Genomic DNA, 22,213 nt, shown 5'->3' on the forward strand with positions numbered 1-22,213 from the left:
GAGATAAGGAATAGGCTCATGTGATTAGAGAGGTTGAAAAGTCATACCATTTGCAGTTCACACACTGGGGACCCAAGAAGTCTATTGGTATAAATTCCAACCTGAGTCTAAAGGCCTATGAACCAGGAGTGATGATGATCTAAGTTTCAGAGGGCAGGAGAAGATTGATGGCTCAGCTTTAACAGTCAGGCAGAGAGACAGAATTTGCCATTGCTCCATTTTCTTCTACTCAGACCCTTGATGGGTTGCATAATGTCCACCCACATTAAGGGAGGGCACTCTGTTTTATTCAGTCCTTCAGTTTAAATGCTAATCTCTTCCAGAAACACTCTCACAGACACAGCCAAAAACAATGTTTAACCAGATATCTGGCCATCCTGTGGTTCAGTCAAGTTGACACATAAAATTAACCATCACAGGCGCCGAATCTAGCTTTAGAAGATCTGATTTGAAGTCCTGACTGTATCACTACTTATGTCCTTAAGCTTACATTGCTTCATCTGAAAAATGAAAGTAATAACTAGCCACTCACTGGGTGATAAAGTAAGTGGTTAGAAATACATGCAAACGTGCCTTGTAAATTTTCAAACACTCTAGAAATATAAGGTACTGTTACTTCTGTTTTTTATTAGTGCTATCCAGGAAGCTATCAAGGCCAGAAAAGTATAAATTTAAGACAAAGTTTAAATTTGTCTTAAATTTATAATTTGTCAGGAATTCCCTGGCAGTTCAGTGGTAAGAACTCCTTGCTTTCACTGCTGAGGGCCTGGGTTCAGTGCCTGGTCACAGAACTAAGATCCTAGAAACCAAATGGTGTGGCCAAAAAAAAAAAAAAAACAAAAGGCAAAACCTTTGTCAAAGTGATTTCACTGCAGGGAACAACATAAACAAGCTTAAAGAGCTATCTATGCTTTTGGATATATTTCTAGATAAAATATTACCAAAAAATATTAAAAGAAAGCCTGTACTAAAGAGGTTATGCAAAACAGGATCCATTCAATAAGGATTCATACAGATAGGCAAACCCAGCAATGCCTGAACTGTTATCCAAGCAAACTGTCTCAAAAATTAAAATAAGCAGTTGGAGTTACTACCTCAATACCAGGACAAGTAAATGTCGTAGGAGTACTAATCCTGGAGCACCTATATGTTCTTTTTTTTTTTTTTAATTTTATTTTATTTTTAAACTTTACAATATTGTATTGGTTTTGCCAAATATCAAAATGAATCCGCCACAGATATACATGTGTTCCCCATCCTGAACCCTCCTCCCTCCTCTCTCCCCATACCATCCCTGTGGGTCGTCCCAGTGCACCAGCCCCAAGCATCCAGTGTCGTGCACCGAATCTGGACTAGTGACTCCTTTCATATATGATATTATACGTATTTCAATGCCATTCTCCCAAATCAACCCACCCTCTCCCTCTCCCACAGAGTCCAAAAGACTGTTCTATACATCAGTGTCTCTTTTGCTATCTCGTATACAGGGTTATTGTTACCATCTTTCTAAATTCCATATATATGTGTTAGTATACTGTATTGGTGTTTTTCTTTCTGGCTTACTTCACTCTGTCTAATAGGCTCCAGTTTCATCCACCTCATTAGAACTGATTCAAATGTATTCTTTTTAATGGCTGAGTAATACTCCATTGTGTATATGTACCACAGCTTTCTTATCCATTCATCTGCTGATGGACATCTAGGTTGCTTCCATGTCCTGGCTATTATAAACAGTGCTGCGATGAACATTGGGATACACGTGTCTCTTTCAATTCTGGTTTCCTCAGTGTGTATGCCCAGCAGTGGGATTGCTGGATCATAAGGCAGTTCTATTTCCAGTTCTTTGCTATATACCTGTGAATACTCAGTTAAACAAATAATTTATTGAGAAAATGGAATAAGCCATTGCTTATGTCAGTGACAGAAAAGACATCCACAGAAAAAGAAAGAATAGTGATGGAAATGAGCACACAGAATAGTTCCTCCTTTAAAAGCTGTGTGGACTTAGGCTTCCCAAATCCCAGACCTGTCATTCTCCTAGCTACTATCATTCCTTACACCAAAGCTGTCAGGTTTCTGAAGAACAGAAAATCTTCCATTGTGCTCTCTGGATACTGAGTGCACTGAGAGAGACACAACTTAACTATTCTACCTGAGTCTTGATTCTTTCTTCCCTAACAGAGCTAGCTTCTACTGGGAATGCTCTTACACAGCAATGATGAGAAAGGAGAGTTGGAGAAAAAGATTATCACAAATTTGAACTAAGGGTAAAATAGTGAAAATAAATAACAAAATCTAGGTTAGAAACAATTTCCCTGGGTGAGAATTTTTTCTCCCAAATCTTAAGTTGGTTAAGACTCTACCAGTTTATCAGTCATTTAGGCTCAAGAATATGATCATCTTTGATCATCTTTGCTTCCTTTATCCCCAAAAGTTACTAACTGCCAAATCTTATTATTTATAAGCACCTCTTTTCTCTTTCTTTTTAGCCCCTCTTTTAACATTCTAGTTTGTTTCCAAATTATTTTTATGAAATCATTACAATAGCATCCCAGCTGAGCTAGGCCCCCATATCAAAGCTTTCTCATACTCTAATTTGTGCAGCACTAGATCCAACCAGTCCATCTTAAAGGAGATCAGTCCTGGGTGTTCATTGGAAGGACTAATGTTGAAGCTGAAACTCCAATACTTTGGCCACCTGATGCAAAGAGCTGACTCATTTGAAAAGCCCCTGCTGCTGGGAAAGATTGAGGGCAGGAGAAGGGGACGACAGAGGATGAGATGGTTGGATGGCATCACTGACTCAATGGACATGGATTTGGGTGGACTCTGGGAGTTGGTGATGGACAGGGAGCCCTGGTGTGCTGTGGTTCATGGGGTTGCAAAGAGTCGGACACAACTGAGCAACTGAAGTGAGTGAGTGAGTGACCCAATGTATCTCCCCTGTTCACATCACTTTCCAAAGCAAAATCCTTCAGTGGCTCAACAACACATACAAAATCAAGTCCAAACTTCCTAGGTTAAAAATTAAAAGTCTGAAAATTCCAAGTGTTTGAGAGTTGTGATGCAATAGGAATACACAGATACTGCTGGTGGAAGTAAATAGGTAGGCTCTTTTAGAAAGCTGATTCTCAGAATCTAGTAAAATAGTATATGCACATGCTGTAACCCCCAAATTCTACACAAACAACAGTCATTATGATAAATAAATTGTGGTGTGAATATCCATATACTGGAATACTTATTTAAAAAAACACAAACTACAAATACATTCAACTGTGTGTATAATCTCATCAATAATACTGAATAAAAGGACTTAGACACAAAATAATATATACTATCAAATGACATTTCTATAGAATTCAAAAGCATGTAGCATTAGCCTGTGGTGTTAGAAGTCAGTAATGTCTCCTTTAGGGAGAAAGAAAGGCACAGCATTTGAGAAGGGGCATAAATGGGTCTTTTCGTGTGTTGATAATGTTCTATTTTTGAGATCTGGTTTCTCTGGTGTGTTAACTTTGTAATAATCCACTAAGATGTATATTTATGTTTTATTCATTCCTCTGTACTTTTTAAAAAAAATATACATTCCTAGCTTTGCTCTCAAGGTTGGCCACAATCTTCTCCCCATCTGTTTCTCTAATCTCACTGTGTCTCAAACTGCCTCGCTAAATGGTATGCTTCAAATATATCTTAGTCATTTCAGGCCACTATATAAATTATCATAGACTGGATGGCTTAAATAACATTTATTTCTCACAGTATGGAGGCTGGAAAGTACCTGCAGTTTTGATGTCTGGTAAGGGCTCGCTTCCCGGTTTGCAGATGGCCGTCTTTTTACTGTGTCTTCACATGATGGAAAGCAAAGAAAGGAGGAAACCACTTTTATATCTCTTTTTTAAAAGAACACTAATCCCTTAAAAAGACTTCACCCAAGGAGGGGACATATGTACACCTATGGCTGATTCATGTTGATGTTTGACAGAAAACAACAAAATTCTGTAGAACAATTATTCTTCAATTAAAAAATAAATAAATTTTCTAAAAAATACTTTACCCACATAATATAACTACGTCCCAAAGGTCCCATCTCTTGATGCGCTCTCATTAAGGATCAGGGTTTCAACATATAATTTTAAGATAAGGCCAGTAAAAAAAAAAATCTAATCCATAACAAACTACACAAATGTATTCACTCATCCCAGAAGAGGTTCTATTATTATTCTTTTTTTTTTTGAATTTAAATTTATTTATTTTAATTGGAGGCTAATTACTTTACAATACTGTATTGGTTTTGCCATACATCAACATGAATCCGCCACGGGTGTACACGTGCTCCCCATCCTGATCCCCCCTCCCACCTCCTTCCCTGTACCATCCCTCTGGGTCATCCCAGTGCACCAGCCCCAAGCATCCTGTATCCTGCTTCTAACCTGGACTGGAGATTCGTTTCTTATATGATATTACACATGTTTCAATGCCATTCTCCCAAAGCATCCCACCTTCTCCCTCTCCCACAGAGTCCAAAAGACTGTTCTATACATCTGGGTCTCTTTTGATGTCTCGCATACAGGGTTATCGTTACTATCTTTCTAAATTCCTTGTTATTTTGCCAATGCTGTTTCTCACCAGGAATTATCTTTTATATCTCTTCATATCAAAATCCTATCTGCATTGGCATAAAAACAGATGTGCACGCATGCTCAGTCATGTCCAATTCTTTGCTACCCCTTGGACCGTAGCCCTACAGTCTCTGCTGTCCATGGAATTTTCCAGGCAAGAATTCTGGAATGGGTTGCCATTTCCTACTTCAGGGTAAAAACAGACACACAGACCAGATGGAAAAGAATAGAAACCCAGAAATAAACCCACACTTATACAGTCAATTTATAACGAAGGAGCCAAGAATATACAATGGGAAAAGGACAGTCTCTTCAATAAATAGTGTTGGGGAAACTTCATAGCCATATTCAAAAGAATGAGACTATACCACTATTTTACACCATACATAAAAATCAATTCAAAATATATTATCAACTTGAGACCATAAAATTTTACTTACTTACTTTAAAACTTCAGCTTCTTTCAGTAGGACTTCAAACCATAAAACACCTAGAACATAGGGGACATGATTTTTGCACCGGTCTTGGCAAAGATTTTTTTTAAATTTAGTATCAAAAGAAAAGGCAACAAAAGCAAAAATAAGTGGGACTACATTAAGCTAAAAGGCTTCTGCACAGCAAAGGAAACCATAAACAAAATTTAAAGACTATATATGAAGTAGAAAAAAATAACTGCAAATCATTATGTTTGATAAGAGGTTAACATTCTAAATATACGAAGAATAAATATACCTCAACAGCAATAAAACCAAACCATCTGATTAGAAGAACTAAACAGACATTTTTCCAAAGATGATATACAACCGGCCAACGGGTATATGAAAAGGTGCTCAACGTTACTAATCATCAGGGAAACACAGATCAAAGCCACAGTGAGGCATCACCTTATACCTGTTAGAATGGCTACTTTCAAAACATCAAGGGATGACAAATCACAGACGTGGAGAAAAGGAAATCCTTGTATACTGTTGGTGAAAATGTAAAGTGGTGCAGCCCCTATAGAAAAAAGTATAGAGATACCTTGAAAATCAAAAATAGAACTATCTTATAAACCAGCAATTCCACTTATATGTCTGAAGGGAAAAAAAATCACTATCTTAGAAATCGCAAAACAGTGGAATATTATTCAGCCATGAAAAGAAGGAAATTCTTCCATTTGCAACATGAATGGACATTCAGGGCGTTATGCTAAGTGAAATAAGTCAGAGAAAGACTGAATGATCTAACTTATATGTGGAATCTAATATATGGGGGTTTTGCTCAGACTCCAAGCAATTCTCAGACGCAGGCTAGGTGTTTTATAATTTAACTTAATTCTGACACTTTCTACCCAAATATAATTTTAGATTCCACGAGTTAAGGGATCAATCCCAGAAGACTGTCCTCCACTCCAGGAGCCAATCACAAATCCAGGTTTGTACCTATGCTTCTGATTAACTGGCTATAAATCAGAGGTTTCCATAGTCCCCTCTTTGGGTTCTATTAATTTGCTAAAACAGATCACAGAACTCAGGGAACTAGTTTACTTGCTAGATTGTAGTTTATTACAAAAGATATTAAAGGATATAAATCATAGCCTCACGAAGGGACACGTAGGGTGAAGCCCTTAAAATTTCTATTGGGGTTTGAAGCCTGAAATGATGGTATGTAGAAGCATTTTGGTTCACTAACTGGAAGTTCTCCAAATGTCCTCCTTTGGGGTTTAAAAGAGGCTTCATTATATAGGCATGGTTAATTGAATCATTGGCCACTGGTGATTGATTCAACCTCCAGCCCTTCCTCAGAAATCAGGGGATGGGATTGAAAGTTCCAATCCTTCATTTAGGTTGGTACCCCTAGTAACTATCCCCATCCACATTTTTAGGAGACTTCCAAAAGTCACCTCATTAACACAAACTCAGCTATGGTTGAAAAAGACTTGTTATGGATAATAAGACACTCATTTCCCCTTTATGGCTCTTAAGTGTTTTCAGGAACTGAGGATAAGACACCAGATATTATAACAAGAGATGTTCCCGTTGCTCTTACCACTGAAGAAATTCCAAGGGTTTTGAGAACTGTTAGCCAGGATCATAGACAAAAGCCAAATATGTATGAGAAATACATCTGAATGACCAGTTTTGTATTTCCTACAAATCACCTCCAACTCCAAAAGAGGACCTAAAATAATCTAGATAGTCTATCCATTTGACCACAGTGCTTGGTACAGAGAAAGACAAGAATTAATAGAGCTGATGGAATAATAACAATTATTAAAATAACAAATATTACCCCATTTAACCCCCAAACACCCCCACTGGGACATCTGCTCTCAAAACGAAGCAGCAGCTTTGAGAGAAAAGAGAAGCTTTGATTGGATTCAGTATGTAAAAATCCGATAACTGTAACTGCCCTATCCATTAGGCTCACAAAGTCAGCCTGAGGATCGAAGCAACCCAGAGGGGGCTCTTGATAATGTAACATGAACTCTGAATCAAGTTACACATGAAGCCAGGCTTACTTGTGAACTTTTCAGTTGCATGAAAACTCACCTGGGGACTTTTCCCTGTTTTGACTTAAGCCAGTTTGAGTTATTGTCACTTGGAACAACAAAATTTATAACTGATGTAGAAATTGATACCAAAAGTAGGGTGTTGTCAGAGACAAACACTAGAATGTGGAAGAGACTGAATCCACATTAAGTACTTGGTAGGAAACAGATCCTTAGTGGACTACGTAAATAGGATCAGAGAAGTGCATGCAATGCAAGTCTAGCTTTTGACATGTTAGGAAATATTAGCTGGGGCTTCTGGGAAAAAGGAGCATTGATGCTTCACATATATTTGATGGTATTGAAATATGTAAGCCACACTATTACCTATAATACAGTCAGAATTTTTCAGTATTTCAAATCTGTCTAGTCCTTCTAGAATTCTTTAGTGGCAACAAAACATGACCAACAAGGTATGATTTACGTTCAGTATGAAAAAAGGAAATCTAAGTAAGTAACCATATGGTCATAGATTATTTAAGTAAAACAACAACTGGTTTTGGTGCTTTCATTCAAAAAAAAAAAAAAAAGTAAACAGACATTCCAGGGAGAAGAATTAAGGAAGCAAAAATTTTACTCAATACTTTTAGTGATTAAAATAATTATTTTAAGGAGTAGACTCCAGGGAATTTATAAAAGTCCTTAATTAAACAACACTTCCCCTTTGAAAAGTTGGATTTCAAAATTTAGGCATGGACTTCCCTGGTGGTATGGTGGATAAGAATCTGCCTGCCAATGTAGAATACACCAGTTTGATCCCTGGTCCAGGAAGATTCCACATGCCACGGAGCAACTAAACCTATGTGCCACAACTACTGAGCTGTCGCACCTTGAGCCTAAGCTCTGCGATAAGACAAACCACTCCAATGAAAAGCCTGCACACTGCAACCAAGAGTCCTCCCACTTGCTACAACTAGAGAAAGCCAGTGTACAGTAGTGAAGACACAGAACAGCTAAAAAAATAAAATTAATTAATTTTAAAAATAAAATAAAATTCAGGCACACACACATATATATATGTGTGTGTATATACATACACATGTATGTGTGTATGGGTGTTCACCCATACATATGTATGTGTGTGTGTGTGCGTATATATATGTATATGTATATATGTGTGTGTATATATGTACATATATATACACACACATATATGTGTGTGTGTATATATATATATAGCAAGCAACAGTGATTTTTCCTAAACTCCTCAGTAGTCCTGTATGTATAGTGATAAAGCTGGTCATTTTTATTTGGTGATAAGTGTTTCTTAGTCCTAGGGCATTATAATCACATGCATACATGCTGTCACTTCAGTTGTGTCCAACTCTTTGTGATGCTATGTACTGTAACCCTCCAGACTCCTCTGTCCATAGGATTCTCCAGGCAAGAATACTGGAGTGGGTTACCATGCCCTCCTCCAGGGGATCTTCCTGATCCAGGAATCAAACCTGTGTTTCCTGTGCCTCCTGCATTGCAGGCGGATTCTTTTACCCCTGAGCCACCAGGGAAGCCCACTTAAAATCACAAACTTTATTATTAAAAAGTTTCAGCTCACCTCAAATACTTTCTGTGCTATTTGGGGAAATTGTCTAGGGGAAAATTCACATAAGAGTAAACCCAATTTAACAGAAAACACGACGAATTGTTGATGAAGTGCTTTATAAGTGCATGCGTTTGGCCCAGAGGAAGCATCGGACTGACTCTGGGAGTGGGAGGCAGAGAGAAAGATGCAGTATCTCCTTCTCTGCCTGCTTGTGTTGGATAAATGGATCATTTTATTGTCAGGTTGGCTGAGACTGAATGTCAACATTACACAGGAAGGTCCCAAAGGTATGCAGTACAGGGGAGTCTATTCCAGCTTCCTTCACTTGATGCTATTAAATGAGCTCACAGTCTCTGAGATAAAAGTTAGATAAACTGAAGGCCAATAAGTGCCTAGTTTTATAGCAGTAGTTTAAGTTCAAACTCTTAATTTTTTTAAGAGTTTATATATACTTCTACGGAAAAACCTTATCTAAAACAACACTCTAACAGATGAAATTTACCAGAGAAAATAAACAATATTTACTTGTGAATTTCTGGATTGATTGGTAAAGTTCTTTTCCCTTTCAATAAGGATAGCAACAAGTCACTTAGAATGTATGAAAAGTCTAAGCCCTAATAACAAATGGCAATTTAATTTGAAATATCAGAAATACATTCTGTGTTCATTTAGAAAATTTTGACTAGGGTTACATATAAAGAACATTCATCTACTCACTCCACAAAAATTTATTATCTATATTATATGCTAGAAAACCATGGTTCCTGCCTCTGCAAAAATCTGTTTAGCATAGGAGAAATTTTTGTTGCTCTAAATACCTGTGATTATCATGTGTTCAATAGGTACCACACTTTAAGAAGAACATGATTAAATAATAAACATTCTTATTTAGTAATATTTAGTAATATAATATAATTTTGGGCTTCCCTGGTGGCTCAGAGGTTAAAGCGTCTGCCTCCAATGCGGGAGACCCAGGTTCGATCCCTGGGTCGGGAAGACCCCCTGGAGAAGGAAATGGTAACCCACTCCAGTATTCTTGCCTGGAGAATCCCATGGATGGAGAAGCCTGGTAGGCTACAGTCCACAGGGTCGCAAAGAGTCAGACACAACTGAGTGACTTCACCTTCACCTTCAATATAATTTCAAAAAAGTTCATATATGTAATCAATGATCGTATCCAGTATGTTTACCGACTGGTACAGCGAGGTCCCAACAAACCAAAATGTAGGTAGAACAGGATTGATTTTGGAAGAAATCTGTGGTATACACAATCCTAGCCATTATGTTCACTTGTATGTGTGGTTTGCAAGTTTCCACAGAACCAGGGGCAAGATCTTAAAATGCAATGATTCCTCCTACCATAACAAAGATGAGGATGAGGGCTAAAAAGAAATCATAATATTGGCAAATATAAGTTTATCATTAATTCATATTTACTACACATGTACCATGTGTCAGAAAGTGTGATTGGCACTTGATCAAGAAGTTGCAGGCTGCTAAGGAGTAAATATGAAATAAAGAAGATTAAGTGGCAACACTGATTGTGGTAAAAGAAAAACTGAAGAAAATGTTTACATGATAGAGAATTTTTTTCATACTTTAGACTGAGCAGAAAGTTGTGGAAAGAGACTGAAAAAAGCAATTAAGAAAGGGCTTAATTATTAGAGCAAAAACTTACAAGAGATAGAAGGCATGAGATCACGAGCTTAGGTGAAAGAAAGGAGGAAGAATAACTGAAAGGATGGATGAGAAGTACAAATTAATTTGAAGATGTAGAAGAAGCTAAATATGTCCTAGGATGATGGCAGGAATTGGAAGGAAAGGAACAGGATGATCCAGAAGAAAAAGAATAAATGAACTTCAAGGAGATGTGAAGAAATTTTTCACAGCTATCATAGCTATTTCCTCTGTGAAGTATTCAAAGAAATCTACTAACAGAAAATAGTGCAGCATTAAGCATAAATGTTATTAACAGTAATAAAAATTACCAGCATAGGGACTGGGTAAGGATATGTCACAATTTGCTAGATAATATTGAAAATCAGTATTTGGAAGTCATAAATGTATAAGGCTGTTGATTTTTTTCCTTATGGTTATATATTTTGATTCAGTATTATTCAATGTCTGTTTCCAGGATCAGAACAAATAGATGGTTAGATTATTCTAGAATTGAGGATTAGAATAATGGAATAACAAGGTCATAAGAGTGTTGATAATTGAGAGTACTGGTGACAGAGTGATTCAGCTGAAGCACTATGGGTGTATCAGTTGGATTGAATAAGGAAATGAAGCCAAAGGAGCTTATTGATCAACAATATATGAAGCCAACATAGTTGAAGAACCAGTGAGAAGGAAAAGCAGCTGCTTCCCTGCATAAAACCTGCAGATGGGCATTCTTCAGCCTGGAACATAGAGTTTAATTTACTGCCTATAACAAGGCTTTCTATAATCATGCCTGCCTAGTCAGTTCGTTTCTCATTCCTTCCCCAAATACTCCAAGGAATCCATGTGTCCTGGCCTACCCAATGATTATGGTGCTTTCTGTTTTCAAGTCACTGCCATCCTTCTTGAAGAGCTCCTCTTCTTCTCTTAAATCCTCACTCACCTGATGAACTGCCCAGACTTCGAGACTCATCTCGACAATCTTTTCCTTTTTAAAGTTTCCTGTGTTAATCTGTCCCAGAGAAGGCAATGGCACCCCACTCCAGTACTCTTGCCTGGAAAATCCCATGGATGGAGGCGCCTGGTAGGCTGTAGTCCATGGAGTCGATAAGAGTCGGACACGACTGAGCGACTTCACTTTCACTTTTCACTTTCCTGCATTGGATAAGGAAATGGCAACCCACCCAGTGTTCTTGCCTGGAGAATCCCAGGGACGGGGGAGCCTGGTGGGCTGCTGTCTATGGGATCGCACAGAGTCGGACACGACTGAAGTGACTTAGCAGTATTAATCTGTGTGCAAAAGATAGGTACCAATTATCATCCCATCCCAGTATACTCATGCTATTGCTCCAACAAAAAGCCCTTGATTATGAGCAGGCCAATAGAATGCTAAGGAATTGGCACTGTGTCAGTTCTAGCTTGGGCTTCCCAGGTGACACTAGAAGTAAAGAACCCACCTGCCAGTTCGGGAGACACAAGGGATGGGGATTCAATCCCTGGATCGGGAAGATCCGCTGGAGGAGGGCATGGCAGCCCACTCCAGTATTCTTGCCTGGAGAATCCCATGGACAGAGGAGCCTTGTGGGCTACAGTCCACAGGGTCACAAAGAGTCGGACACAACTGAAGGACTCAGCATGCACACACAGTTCCAGCTTAACCCAACTACCATACTATAAATGTCAGGCTCTCCTACATGAAGTATAAGATACCATGCAGAGAAAAAGGCCAATGGAGGAGAGTTGGCATATAGCAACTATACCCCCAGACATGTAAATAATACATTCCTGACCCTTCCTGCCCATTCTAGCAACCAGTTGAATGTAGGTGGAGCCCAGTCAACCCACAGAATTGTGAAAAATAAATCAGTGCTATTTTAAGCCACTAAATTTGAGGGTTTGATTATGAAATTATAGACTAATTATACATCTTCCATTTTCAAGTTAAGTGCAACTGCTCAAACTTGCCACTGTATCATACTATGGTACCTAAAATATACCCCTATTATTTTACTTATCACACTAGGATTGCAAGAAATGTTTTCATATCCACTCCCTTCCTATTCTGTGAAATGTGCCAGTGCAAGTGTGTATATAACACACAACATATAACAGATACTCAATAAATGATGTGAACTATATTGAACCTAAATTGAGTTAGTGGGAGGGAGCGAGGGAGAAATGAAAACGCTATGCTTAATGCTGACAAGTTGGTGCTTTTGAACTGTGGTGTTGGAGAAGACTCTCGAGAATCTCTTGGACTGCAAGGAAATCCAGCCAGTCCATCCTAAAGGAAATCAGTCCTGAGTATTCATTGGAAGGACTGATGTTGAAGCTGAAACTCCAATACTTTGGCCACCTGATGAGAAGAGCTGACTAACTGGAAAAGACCTTGGTGCTGAGAGAAATAGAGGGCAGAAGGAAAGGGGGACGACAGAGGATGAGATGGTTGGATGGCATCACTGACTCAATGTAGATGAGTTTGAGCAAACTCCAGGAGTTGGTGATGGACAGGGAGGCCTGGCAAGCTGTGATCCATGGGATCACGAAGAGCTGGACATGACTGAGCGACTGAACTGAACTAGTCATTGGAATTTTATGGTTAAACATTTCACAAGTGGACCTGTTTCTGGAAAAATATGGAAACATGTTGGAAGTGAAGTTGGCTCAAATACAATCTAGGAATTGAGGAGAGAGTGGGTGCATCATTGAGGATGTGGACTTGTGACCTAGGATGATGATGGAATTTGTGTGGTGCAAAAGATGGTGATCCTGAATGGGGAGAGATTGTCAATCTCAGAAAAAACAAAATCTGTGAGTGACAGTTTTTCACTACTATAACAATATTCTTAAAGCTGATGGACAATTAATATGATGAGGGGCCAATCTTCTGCCCAACGTACACTCAAAGGAGAAAAAGTAAATCTCTACTTCGTAGACTTATATATATTATTCTGGTTTTCCAATAATCTATTTGAGTGTGCCTTCTCAGTCTCCTCCCTCTGAATCCTTTTGCTCCATAGCCACTGAAAGTTTTCTGCTCAATTCTCTCCCCCACACCTATTCTCTTGGCCATCTGAGTCATTCTTATGACTTCAACCATCACTAAATCTGAACTTTTTCACCCCAAATCTTTCATGAGCTTCAGCATGGGTATTTCAAATTCTCTCTTGAATATCTCCACTTTCTGGCCTTTTTGATGTATCAAAGTCAAGACGTTAAATGGCAAAACTGATTACCTTCTATATTCAAGCCATGATTTTCCTCCTGTATTTCCCAGTCCTGTAAAGGGTTTCACTGCCCATTTGGCCAGTATAGAAAGAAATAGCACAATGTTTAAGAGCTTGGGTTCTGGGATTAACTTGAATCTGTCCTTCATAAATTTACTACCCACACAACTTTGGCAAATTACTTATCTTTTCAAAGCTTCAGTTTCTGTCATCTGTTATAATCCTCAAAAGCTTGTGAAAAGGATTAAATAAATACCTATCCAAACCCTCAAAACTAATTATGCAAACTAGACTCCTGAAGTCATCCTTAACTTTTTCCTTTCCCCTAGCACCTGACTCTCCCAAGCAACTGACCACAAAGCCCTATTAATTCCACTTCTAAAATGTATCTTAATATATGCCTCTGTCCACTGTCACTGCCACTGCCCAAGCATACTAAAGCATACTCCAAATGCTCATGACCGATCTAAACTGTCTTTCAGACCAGTGTTAGAGACAGCATTTCAAGAATACAAAGCAGATCACATTATTGCCTTCACTTCAAAATTTATTTGTCCACTTCCTACAAAAGTAGGAAGAAAAAAAAAAACTAATTACAAACACTTTAGAATCTGATGTTTGCCTTCTTTCCCTGAATTACTTTTACGGTCTAACTGTACATCATTTTTCACCATTCCTAGATTCTACACTATCATTCTCCAAACATATTCTTCTGCCTTCCCAACATACTCTATTTCCTTCCCAACATCCTCAGTCCCCACCTCTCCTCTGAGGATTCTTGCTCCAACTCAAATGTGATTTCCTCTGTGTTGTCCTCTCAGAACCCCCAAGGACAGAGGTCACTCCCTCATCTGTTTTTCCATAAGACTGCAGACAAACCTGTCACAGCCTTGACTGCACTGCTGCTGCTGCTGCTGCTAAGTCACTTCAGTCGTGTCCAACTCTATGCGACCCCATAGACGGCAGCCCACCAGGCTCCCCCGACCCTGGGATTCTCCAGGCAAGAACACTGGACTGGGTTGCCATTTCCTTCTCCAGTGCATGAAAGTGAAAAGTGAAAGTGAAGTCGCTCAGTCGTGTCCGACTCTTAGCGACCCCATGGACTGCAGCCTACCAGGCTCCTTCGCCCATGGGATTTTCCAGGCAAGAGTACCGGAGTGGGGTGCCATTGCCTTCTCCGTTGACTGCACCACAATATAGCTATTAATTTATTTGTCTGCCTAGCTATACTCTGAGTTCCTCCTCAGAGACAGGAATAGTGAAATATTTATTCTTACATTACCAATGTCTAACATAATTCCTGGAATATACCAGTACATGTGAAATGCTTGATAAATTGTTGAGAATGAATGAGTGAACAAAGAAACTATGTAGCCTGAATGGTGCTGGATATACATTATTTAAATATGAATTAAATCCAAATAGTTCTGATATACAAAAAGAGAAAATCCTCAAATGTAGGCACTAATTTGAAATACATGCTATGTATTTTTCCCAAATCCAAAATTCTATGATATTAACTGTGAACTGAACTAAGCTTTTCTCAGGCATTTAGGATTAGAATTTTTCTGGGACACACAAGTTTGTAGAATGAGATCTAATGAGTTGTTTAGAATGTGTTTCTAATTAATTCTATCATATTACCTTTAACAATTTATATTTTGTGAAGTTTATACTTTGCAATTAAGCAAAATTGAATTATGTGCAATAGCTGATCTTTAAAAATGAGAACACAGTGAAGAAAGTGTTTTTTTTCCTAAAATCTTGTCAGTTTGAGTGACATGTGAGTACCCAGCACCAAGCAGCTGTTAGGGAAATCTTATTACTCTGTGTCTGTCACTAGAAAATTGGAATAAACGTTGCAAGACCTACACACTTAAAATGTTATGATGTGTTTTTAAAACTGCTTTCCACAGAAGGTCCTTTATTTTATTAGAAAATTATAAGCAAACAAGTCTTGTTTAATGGCTTTCAAAGTATAAGCACATTTCATGTCAAAATTGTATCACTCTCGACTGCTTACTTGTGTGAGAAATCTGTCAAGCACTGGTGCCCAAGAAAATAGGGTACCATGGCAGAAGACTCTTTGCTGAAGGAAATAAGGTATGCTCAATTAAACCAATACAGCATGTGTAATGGTCTGATTCCATCTTAGGAAGAACTGTCAGCTTTCTGTTCTGGGATCAGAATTTTCCTAATGCCTGAACTTGTTGGTGAATTCTGTGTAACTGGAGGAGGGCATGGCAACCTACTCCAGTATTCTCGCCTGGAGAATCTCCATAGACAGAGAAGCATGGCAGGCTACAGGCCATGGGGTCCCAAAGAGTCAGACACGACTGAGCGACTAAGCACGACACAGCGCCTTAACGAGATACAATCTTGAGCTTGTATCTCAGGGAAAGGTGAGCTCTTATTTTTTTTTCTCCTTTTAATACTCAAGTAGTCTTGGGAATTTTGTCTTTTCTTCCTGATATCCTCTCTGTCTCTACTCCCTTTCCACACTGCTCTTAACTTGTTAAATATTTTAACAATTCAACATGCATGAAGTCATGCTAAGTCATTGCTAAAATTATAGCCACTTTTTCAGGGGAATCAAAGGTTGGTTGTGGTATTATTTGAGAGTCATTCTGGTGTGCTTCAGTTTCAAATATCAAAAAATGTGTGCATCAAAATGAACTGGATGCAAATAAAATATGGTGAAACATCCCTGGTGTACTCCAATGTCCCCTTTACAGTCTACTCTATTTGACAAGTTTATACTAATCTGTTTCTATAAGCAGAGATCACAAACAGAACTTTCCCCCAAAAAAAGATGACAATAAATACTAATATATAACCCTTAAGGATATTTTTCTAGATAGTCTTTAACAAAGATGACTCCTAAACATAAAATAATATTGTATGTTACTAAACTGCCATCTACTGTGCTTGTTCACCCAGTACACAATATCATCTTTTACAGGCTTGCCTTTTTCAATGATTATGTGAATTTATCCCCCAGCTGTTTCTTGACATTCTTTTTTTCCCCTTGTTCTAGCCATGTGTACTTCTTAAAGACCAGGGAAAAAAAATTCAACTAATTATAGTCCTACCAAAGCCTTTCACATCATTTAAAACTTAGATTGATTACTCACACTACCAGGAAGACATGTCAGTTTGAGACAAGAAGAGGTTTAGAGAGGTTTACACTTTGCAGAGTGCCACCTGTCTCCAAAGGGCACAGTCATTAAAAAGCTCCAGGTGCAAGTTGTGGGAGCAAAACAGCATAATGAAGTCCTTTGCCTCCTTGTGCACCTTTTGATTAATAACATTCTCCCCCAGTTCCAGCAGATTGTGCACCAATGCTCGCTGCAAGAAACCTGAGATACCAGTCCACTGTTCTCTCCTTCTCTGAATAGAATAAATTGCCATTTATCTGTGACATAAATCAAAAGAATATACAAAATTAAGTATTTCTGATACAATCTACCTTTATAAGAAAAGACCAATAAGCAAACAGAATGATATTGATTCAATAAACAGCATTAAATAAGTGTCACTAATCAAATTCTACCTAATCCTTTCTGTCCTATAACCACACACACAGAAATCTAAATGATATTTATACTGATAACCTGAACGCATTGTAAAATTCCAAGTTGTTTCATGAAAGTGGGAAAGAAAACTGGCATTTATCAAATACCTACTATTTACCAGGCATTTTCACTAGCACTATCACATATTATCCATATAACAGCCTGGTCAGGTAAACATTGTTATCGTCATTTTCACACTGAGTAGGACTGAGGCTCAGAGAGACAATAAGAACCAACATTTACTTGCAGCTTACGATCTTCCTGGCATTGTGTTTATTAATTTAGAGGTATTGCCTCAATTAATCCTCAGAACCACATTGTGGAGTAGGTGGTATCATTATTCTCCTTTTATTAAGGATGACTCAGTGAAGTTAAAATAACTTGCCCAAGATCACACAAATAATATGTAGTAACACCAACATCTGAACCTCGGCAAACTGTTTCCCATGCTTGTACTGTCAATCCCAACATTAACCTACTTACGAGTGTGGGACTATATTAATACTTTAATGTTAAGTGAGTTATATTATTGTTTTGTTTTTGAAAATTAGGAATTATGTTTGGTACACATGGTAACTTTCAAGTAATCAAACTCACCTACTAATAGCTATCAATACGTATTCCTTATTATGCATTTACCATCGAGTACTTTACATGCATCACCTTATTTGAAATTCATGTACATACGTAATATCATTCCCATTTGGCTCTGATAAAACAGATTTGGAGAATAACAATAATGAGAATAATCACAGCAAACATGTGGCATTACTATATGCTAGACACTCTTCTCTCAAAGAGTTTAGAATATAGTACTTATTTAACACTCACAACAACAAAATGATGTATTATTATTCCTATTATACAAATGAGGAAAATAAGCAGCAGCATTTTGACCTTTTCTGGGAAAGTGAAGAATTGGTCCCCCTGTGTTTGTTTTTAAACTACCTTTCCCTTGTCCATCCTGGGGCCCTATCAGGTGAAGGAGGAGCAGTCACTGCACCCATCAGTGCAGGGCCTAGTTGTGTCAGCAGAGCAGGAATTCCAATTCCAAAAGCCCATGATTTTAACTACTAACTACTCTAAATGGTGGAACAATTTAAAGTAGTCATTCCTTGTTTATTGCAGCAAATGTTAGAAACATGCCTTAACTATAATAGCATTCATCATAATCAAACATTTTGTTGCATACCATGTAATATAATTCTGCACATTTGGTAGGGAGTGGGAGGGAATCAAGCCTGTACAATTTCACACTGATCAGCCTTGCACATAATTTCAAAGACGGCAGAAGTAAAATTGTGTTCTACAAATACTGAGCACTAACTATGTCCCAGGTGCTGACATTAAGGAAATAAATAAGATTTAGTCACTATCTGTAGGGAATTTGGGAGAAATAAGATTACAACATAAAGGGAAAATTGCTAAAATAAAGTTTTGCCTTCTAAGCAAAAGCCAAAGCTACAAACCACTGTATGTGACCTTGTCACACAGGCCAAAAGAAATTATACACAGGGTTCATCTGGCGAAAGAGCATCCTCCATACTGCATAGGGTAAGATGGTTAAAATATTATTATAACATTGCAATCTTATTTAAAATTTCAATAATATGTATGTATAAACTAGAGGTAGAAATTTGAAATAACTTTATGATATGTATTTTCCTTGTTTCTCATCTGATTTTCACCTCTGAGAACTATTTTCCTAGCAGACTTGTTTGTTCTGGAGCTCCCAGTCCTCCTCCCAATCTAGCCCATACCAAATTCTAGCTATAATACTAGTCAGAATTCCTGTGTTGCAAGTGACAGAGACCCAGTGTAATTTAGCTTAAGCAAAAAGAGAATGTGTTGACTTGGCTTGTGTAACTGGGAAGTCAAGGAAATAGACATGGCTTTAGACAGAACAAAATTCATGGACTCAAATACTTAATCCACAGGTCACCTTCTCTCTCCATCCTTTACCCCTCCTACCCCCATCCTGACTCCTCATCCTCTACCCCTGCTTTAATTCTCTACATCTATCACTTCTCATCGTTTCTCCTTGACTTGTTTTTATGAGTGTGTTCTCTCTATATATTGGCTGTCACACTCCCATTACCAGCTTGGGAACTCAAATGGAGAGAGAATTTCTATCTATCTCCCAATATTCCTAATCAAATCCTAGGTAATAGTTCTGACTGGTCTATACTGATTCATATATTCATTCTTGAACCAATCATCATGATCAGGCCAGCTAACTCAGGACTGGATTATCAAATCAGCCTCACACAGATCAGAGATTTTACCTAGCATCAAGCTTTACTAAAAATTCCAAGAGTACAGGCAATCAAGAGACAAAGACAAAGCAGAGAAAGGTCTGGGACATCCTTGCCAGGTCCTTTCTATCCACCAGCCCAGAATAACAGACAGGACCTGTGTGAATATTTGCAGATTTTTATTTCACAGAATGAAGCATGTAATTTCTAAGATATCTCCATTTTATACCTCAAAGGTACATATAACCAAAGCTATGGTTTTTTCCCAGTAGTCATCTATGGATGTGAGTGCTGAAGAATTTTTGAATTGTGGTGCTGGAGGACTCTTGAGAGTCCCTTGGACAGCAAGGAGATCAAACCAATCAATCCTAAAAGAAATCAGTCCTGCAAACTCATTGGAAGGACTGATGCTGAAGCTCCACCTGATGCCCACCTGATGCGAAGAGCCAACTCATTGGAAAAGACCCTGATGCTGGGAGAGATTAAAGGCGGGAGGAGAAGGGGATGACAGAGGATAAGATGGTTGGATGGCATCACTGACTCAATGGACATGAGTCTGAGCAAGCTCCGGGAGTTGGTGATGGACCAGGAGGCCTGGTGTGCTGCAGTCCAAGGGGGTGCAAAGAGTCAGACACAACTGAGTAACTGAACTGAATTCCCCTTCAGGGGACTGGGCGTCCATCCTGATTGGATGGCCTGGGATGAGAATCCCAAACTATGCTTGGGGTTAAGGGGAGCACCATGATAGACCTTCCCCAAAGAAGCACCTAGAGTATAAGATCACAAAAGGAAAGCACATTAAGCAGATATAAACTGTGACTGCTTTGGTCCACTCTACTATTTGTCCAGATAAGAGACTTTTAAGATTTCTAGCGATGCTACTAACTTTCCTGTTCCTAAACTTTACTTTTCTCTAGTTTCTAGCTGTGAAAAATTCCCCAGTTTTATATTATGGCTCACTGAATAAAGACAAAAGAACAAGCAGTGACAGTGAAGAATGGGAACAAGAAAAGCCAATCTCATGGTCTGCGGGAAAGTCAAAGAAATGTCTAATAAGGCCTCATAGGAATCTCACAAAGATTATCTCAGGTAGGTATTTTCCATCCAATTCTCTTAATATCTTCACATCTATTTGCCTACAGAAATTCTAACATAACAATTGAATTTCTTTAACCTTAGGCAAGGGAAACAAATGCCTGTCCTACTGACCTAATACTCCAGCAAGCATTTTTGTTTGGCTAAAACAGTATTGAATGTCTTTGACTAGTTTGTCACAATCTCTTTCCATTACCTAATGTCTTACCCTGGCCTGCTCTATTCATTTATGCTACTGCCTGGTCTCTGTAAACATTTGAGTTTTTTGAGTCATAGTTTAAGGTCTTGACTTCTACTAAACTGAAAATTCCTTTTAAAAGAATGTCAACATAATTGTTTTCAGTTATTTATGTCAGTGTAAATGAGTTTCTCGACTGTTTTTATCAAGGAAAAAGAAAAAAACTAGGAGAATAGGGTTGTGACCAAAGTTAAGACTGAAGGAATAAGGACTGGGCCAGGACTAGGGTTACCCAGACAACTAGTGCACAAAATTTAAGGAGGCACTCTCAGGTGACACATCTAGGCTCAGCACCTAAGAAAGAGGGTCTCCTTAAATTTCATGTACCATGTGACATGCTTGCCTCATTCTTGACCCAGTCCTGAAGGGAGGCCCTTTAACCATTTTTGGTTTCTGTTACTTATATTGAAATAACCTTGATGCATTTCCCTTTTTCACCTATGAACTCAAAGAGTTGTTCCACCTAGGAACACTCTTGTATTAGTCACTTAGTAGTGTCTGACTCTTTGCAACCCCATGGACTGTCGCCCACCAGGCTCCTCTGTCCATGAAATTATCCAGGCAAGAATACTGGAGTGGGTTGCCATTCCCTTCTCCAGGGGATCTTCCCCTCCCAGGGATAGAAACTTGGTCTCTTGCACTGCAGGCAGATTCTTTACCATCTGAGCTACCAGGGAAGCCCCTAGGAACACTCTTGCTGCTGCTACTGCTGCTAAGTCGCCTCAGTCATGTCCGACTCTGTGAAACCCCATAGACGGCAGCCTACCAGGCTTCCTCGTCCCTGGGATTCTCCAAGCAAGAACACTGGAGTGGGTTGCCATTTCCTTCTCGAAGAATACTCTTAATACCCTCTAATTATCCCTATATTACACTTACAATACTATTTTCTATCTCTTATACATCTGTATTCACCAGCATTCTCCTTAAAGAAAGAAGCTGTCATATTGTCTTCTTTGCAGCAAAAATAGCTTGCCTTGCTAAATGAGTGTATAAGTGAATGAATGAATATGTTGTTAACATCAAGCATCCCATTCCTCCGGTGACATAGAACACCCATAAAGTCCTGTGTCAGCTAAAATATCTTATTTTTGTCATAGACCTATGACAGATTTTAACAAATTTTTTATTCTAATTATGATATGATTGTCCCATAAATTTGCCTGTAATCTCAGTATTATCCACTATTTTTTTTTCAAAACATGTGGTCTACAAAGTACTGCATTAAATTTGCAACTGACACCTTATACTTGCTTTGCCTTTCAGCCTCAAGCAGGGTTAGCCTCCTTGACCTAATTAGACTTCTCCACTCCCACATGGCTAGTAAATACTATAATTAATTTATAAAGGACTCTGAAACACCAGCTGGCAATAACTTCCTATTAATGGTTTGTAAAGAACAAAAAGAGCATTTAAGTTGCAGGATATTTGTGAAGTGTTTAGAGATGGATACTCACATCTTTTAATCC

At 38.5% G+C, this 22,213-nt stretch overlaps 1 long non-coding RNA gene and 1 other non-coding gene across 3 annotated transcripts in view; one reads left to right on the forward strand and one right to left on the reverse strand.

Annotated features, from left to right (window-relative positions):
• The window catches only part of LOC109557069 (uncharacterized), a 176,911-nt gene that overhangs the window by 146,932 nt on the left and 7,766 nt on the right, over positions 1-22,213 (reverse strand). For both annotated transcript variants that reach the window (XR_011565838.1, XR_011565839.1), the window contains exons 3-5: positions 5,514-5,618; positions 5,067-5,112; positions 3,782-3,846 (exon numbers count right to left, since the gene is read on the reverse strand). This is a non-coding gene — a long non-coding RNA (uncharacterized lncRNA). The remainder of the gene's footprint in view (positions 1-3,781; positions 3,847-5,066; positions 5,113-5,513; positions 5,619-22,213) is intronic.
• Positions 9,620-9,691, forward strand: TRNAW-CCA (transfer RNA tryptophan (anticodon CCA)). The gene has a single exon. It is a non-coding gene; the product is annotated as a tRNA-Trp (tRNA).

Source organism: Bos indicus, chromosome 3 (assembly GCF_029378745.1).
Source record: "Bos indicus isolate NIAB-ARS_2022 breed Sahiwal x Tharparkar chromosome 3, NIAB-ARS_B.indTharparkar_mat_pri_1.0, whole genome shotgun sequence".
Lineage (NCBI taxonomy): Eukaryota > Metazoa > Chordata > Mammalia > Artiodactyla > Bovidae > Bos > Bos indicus.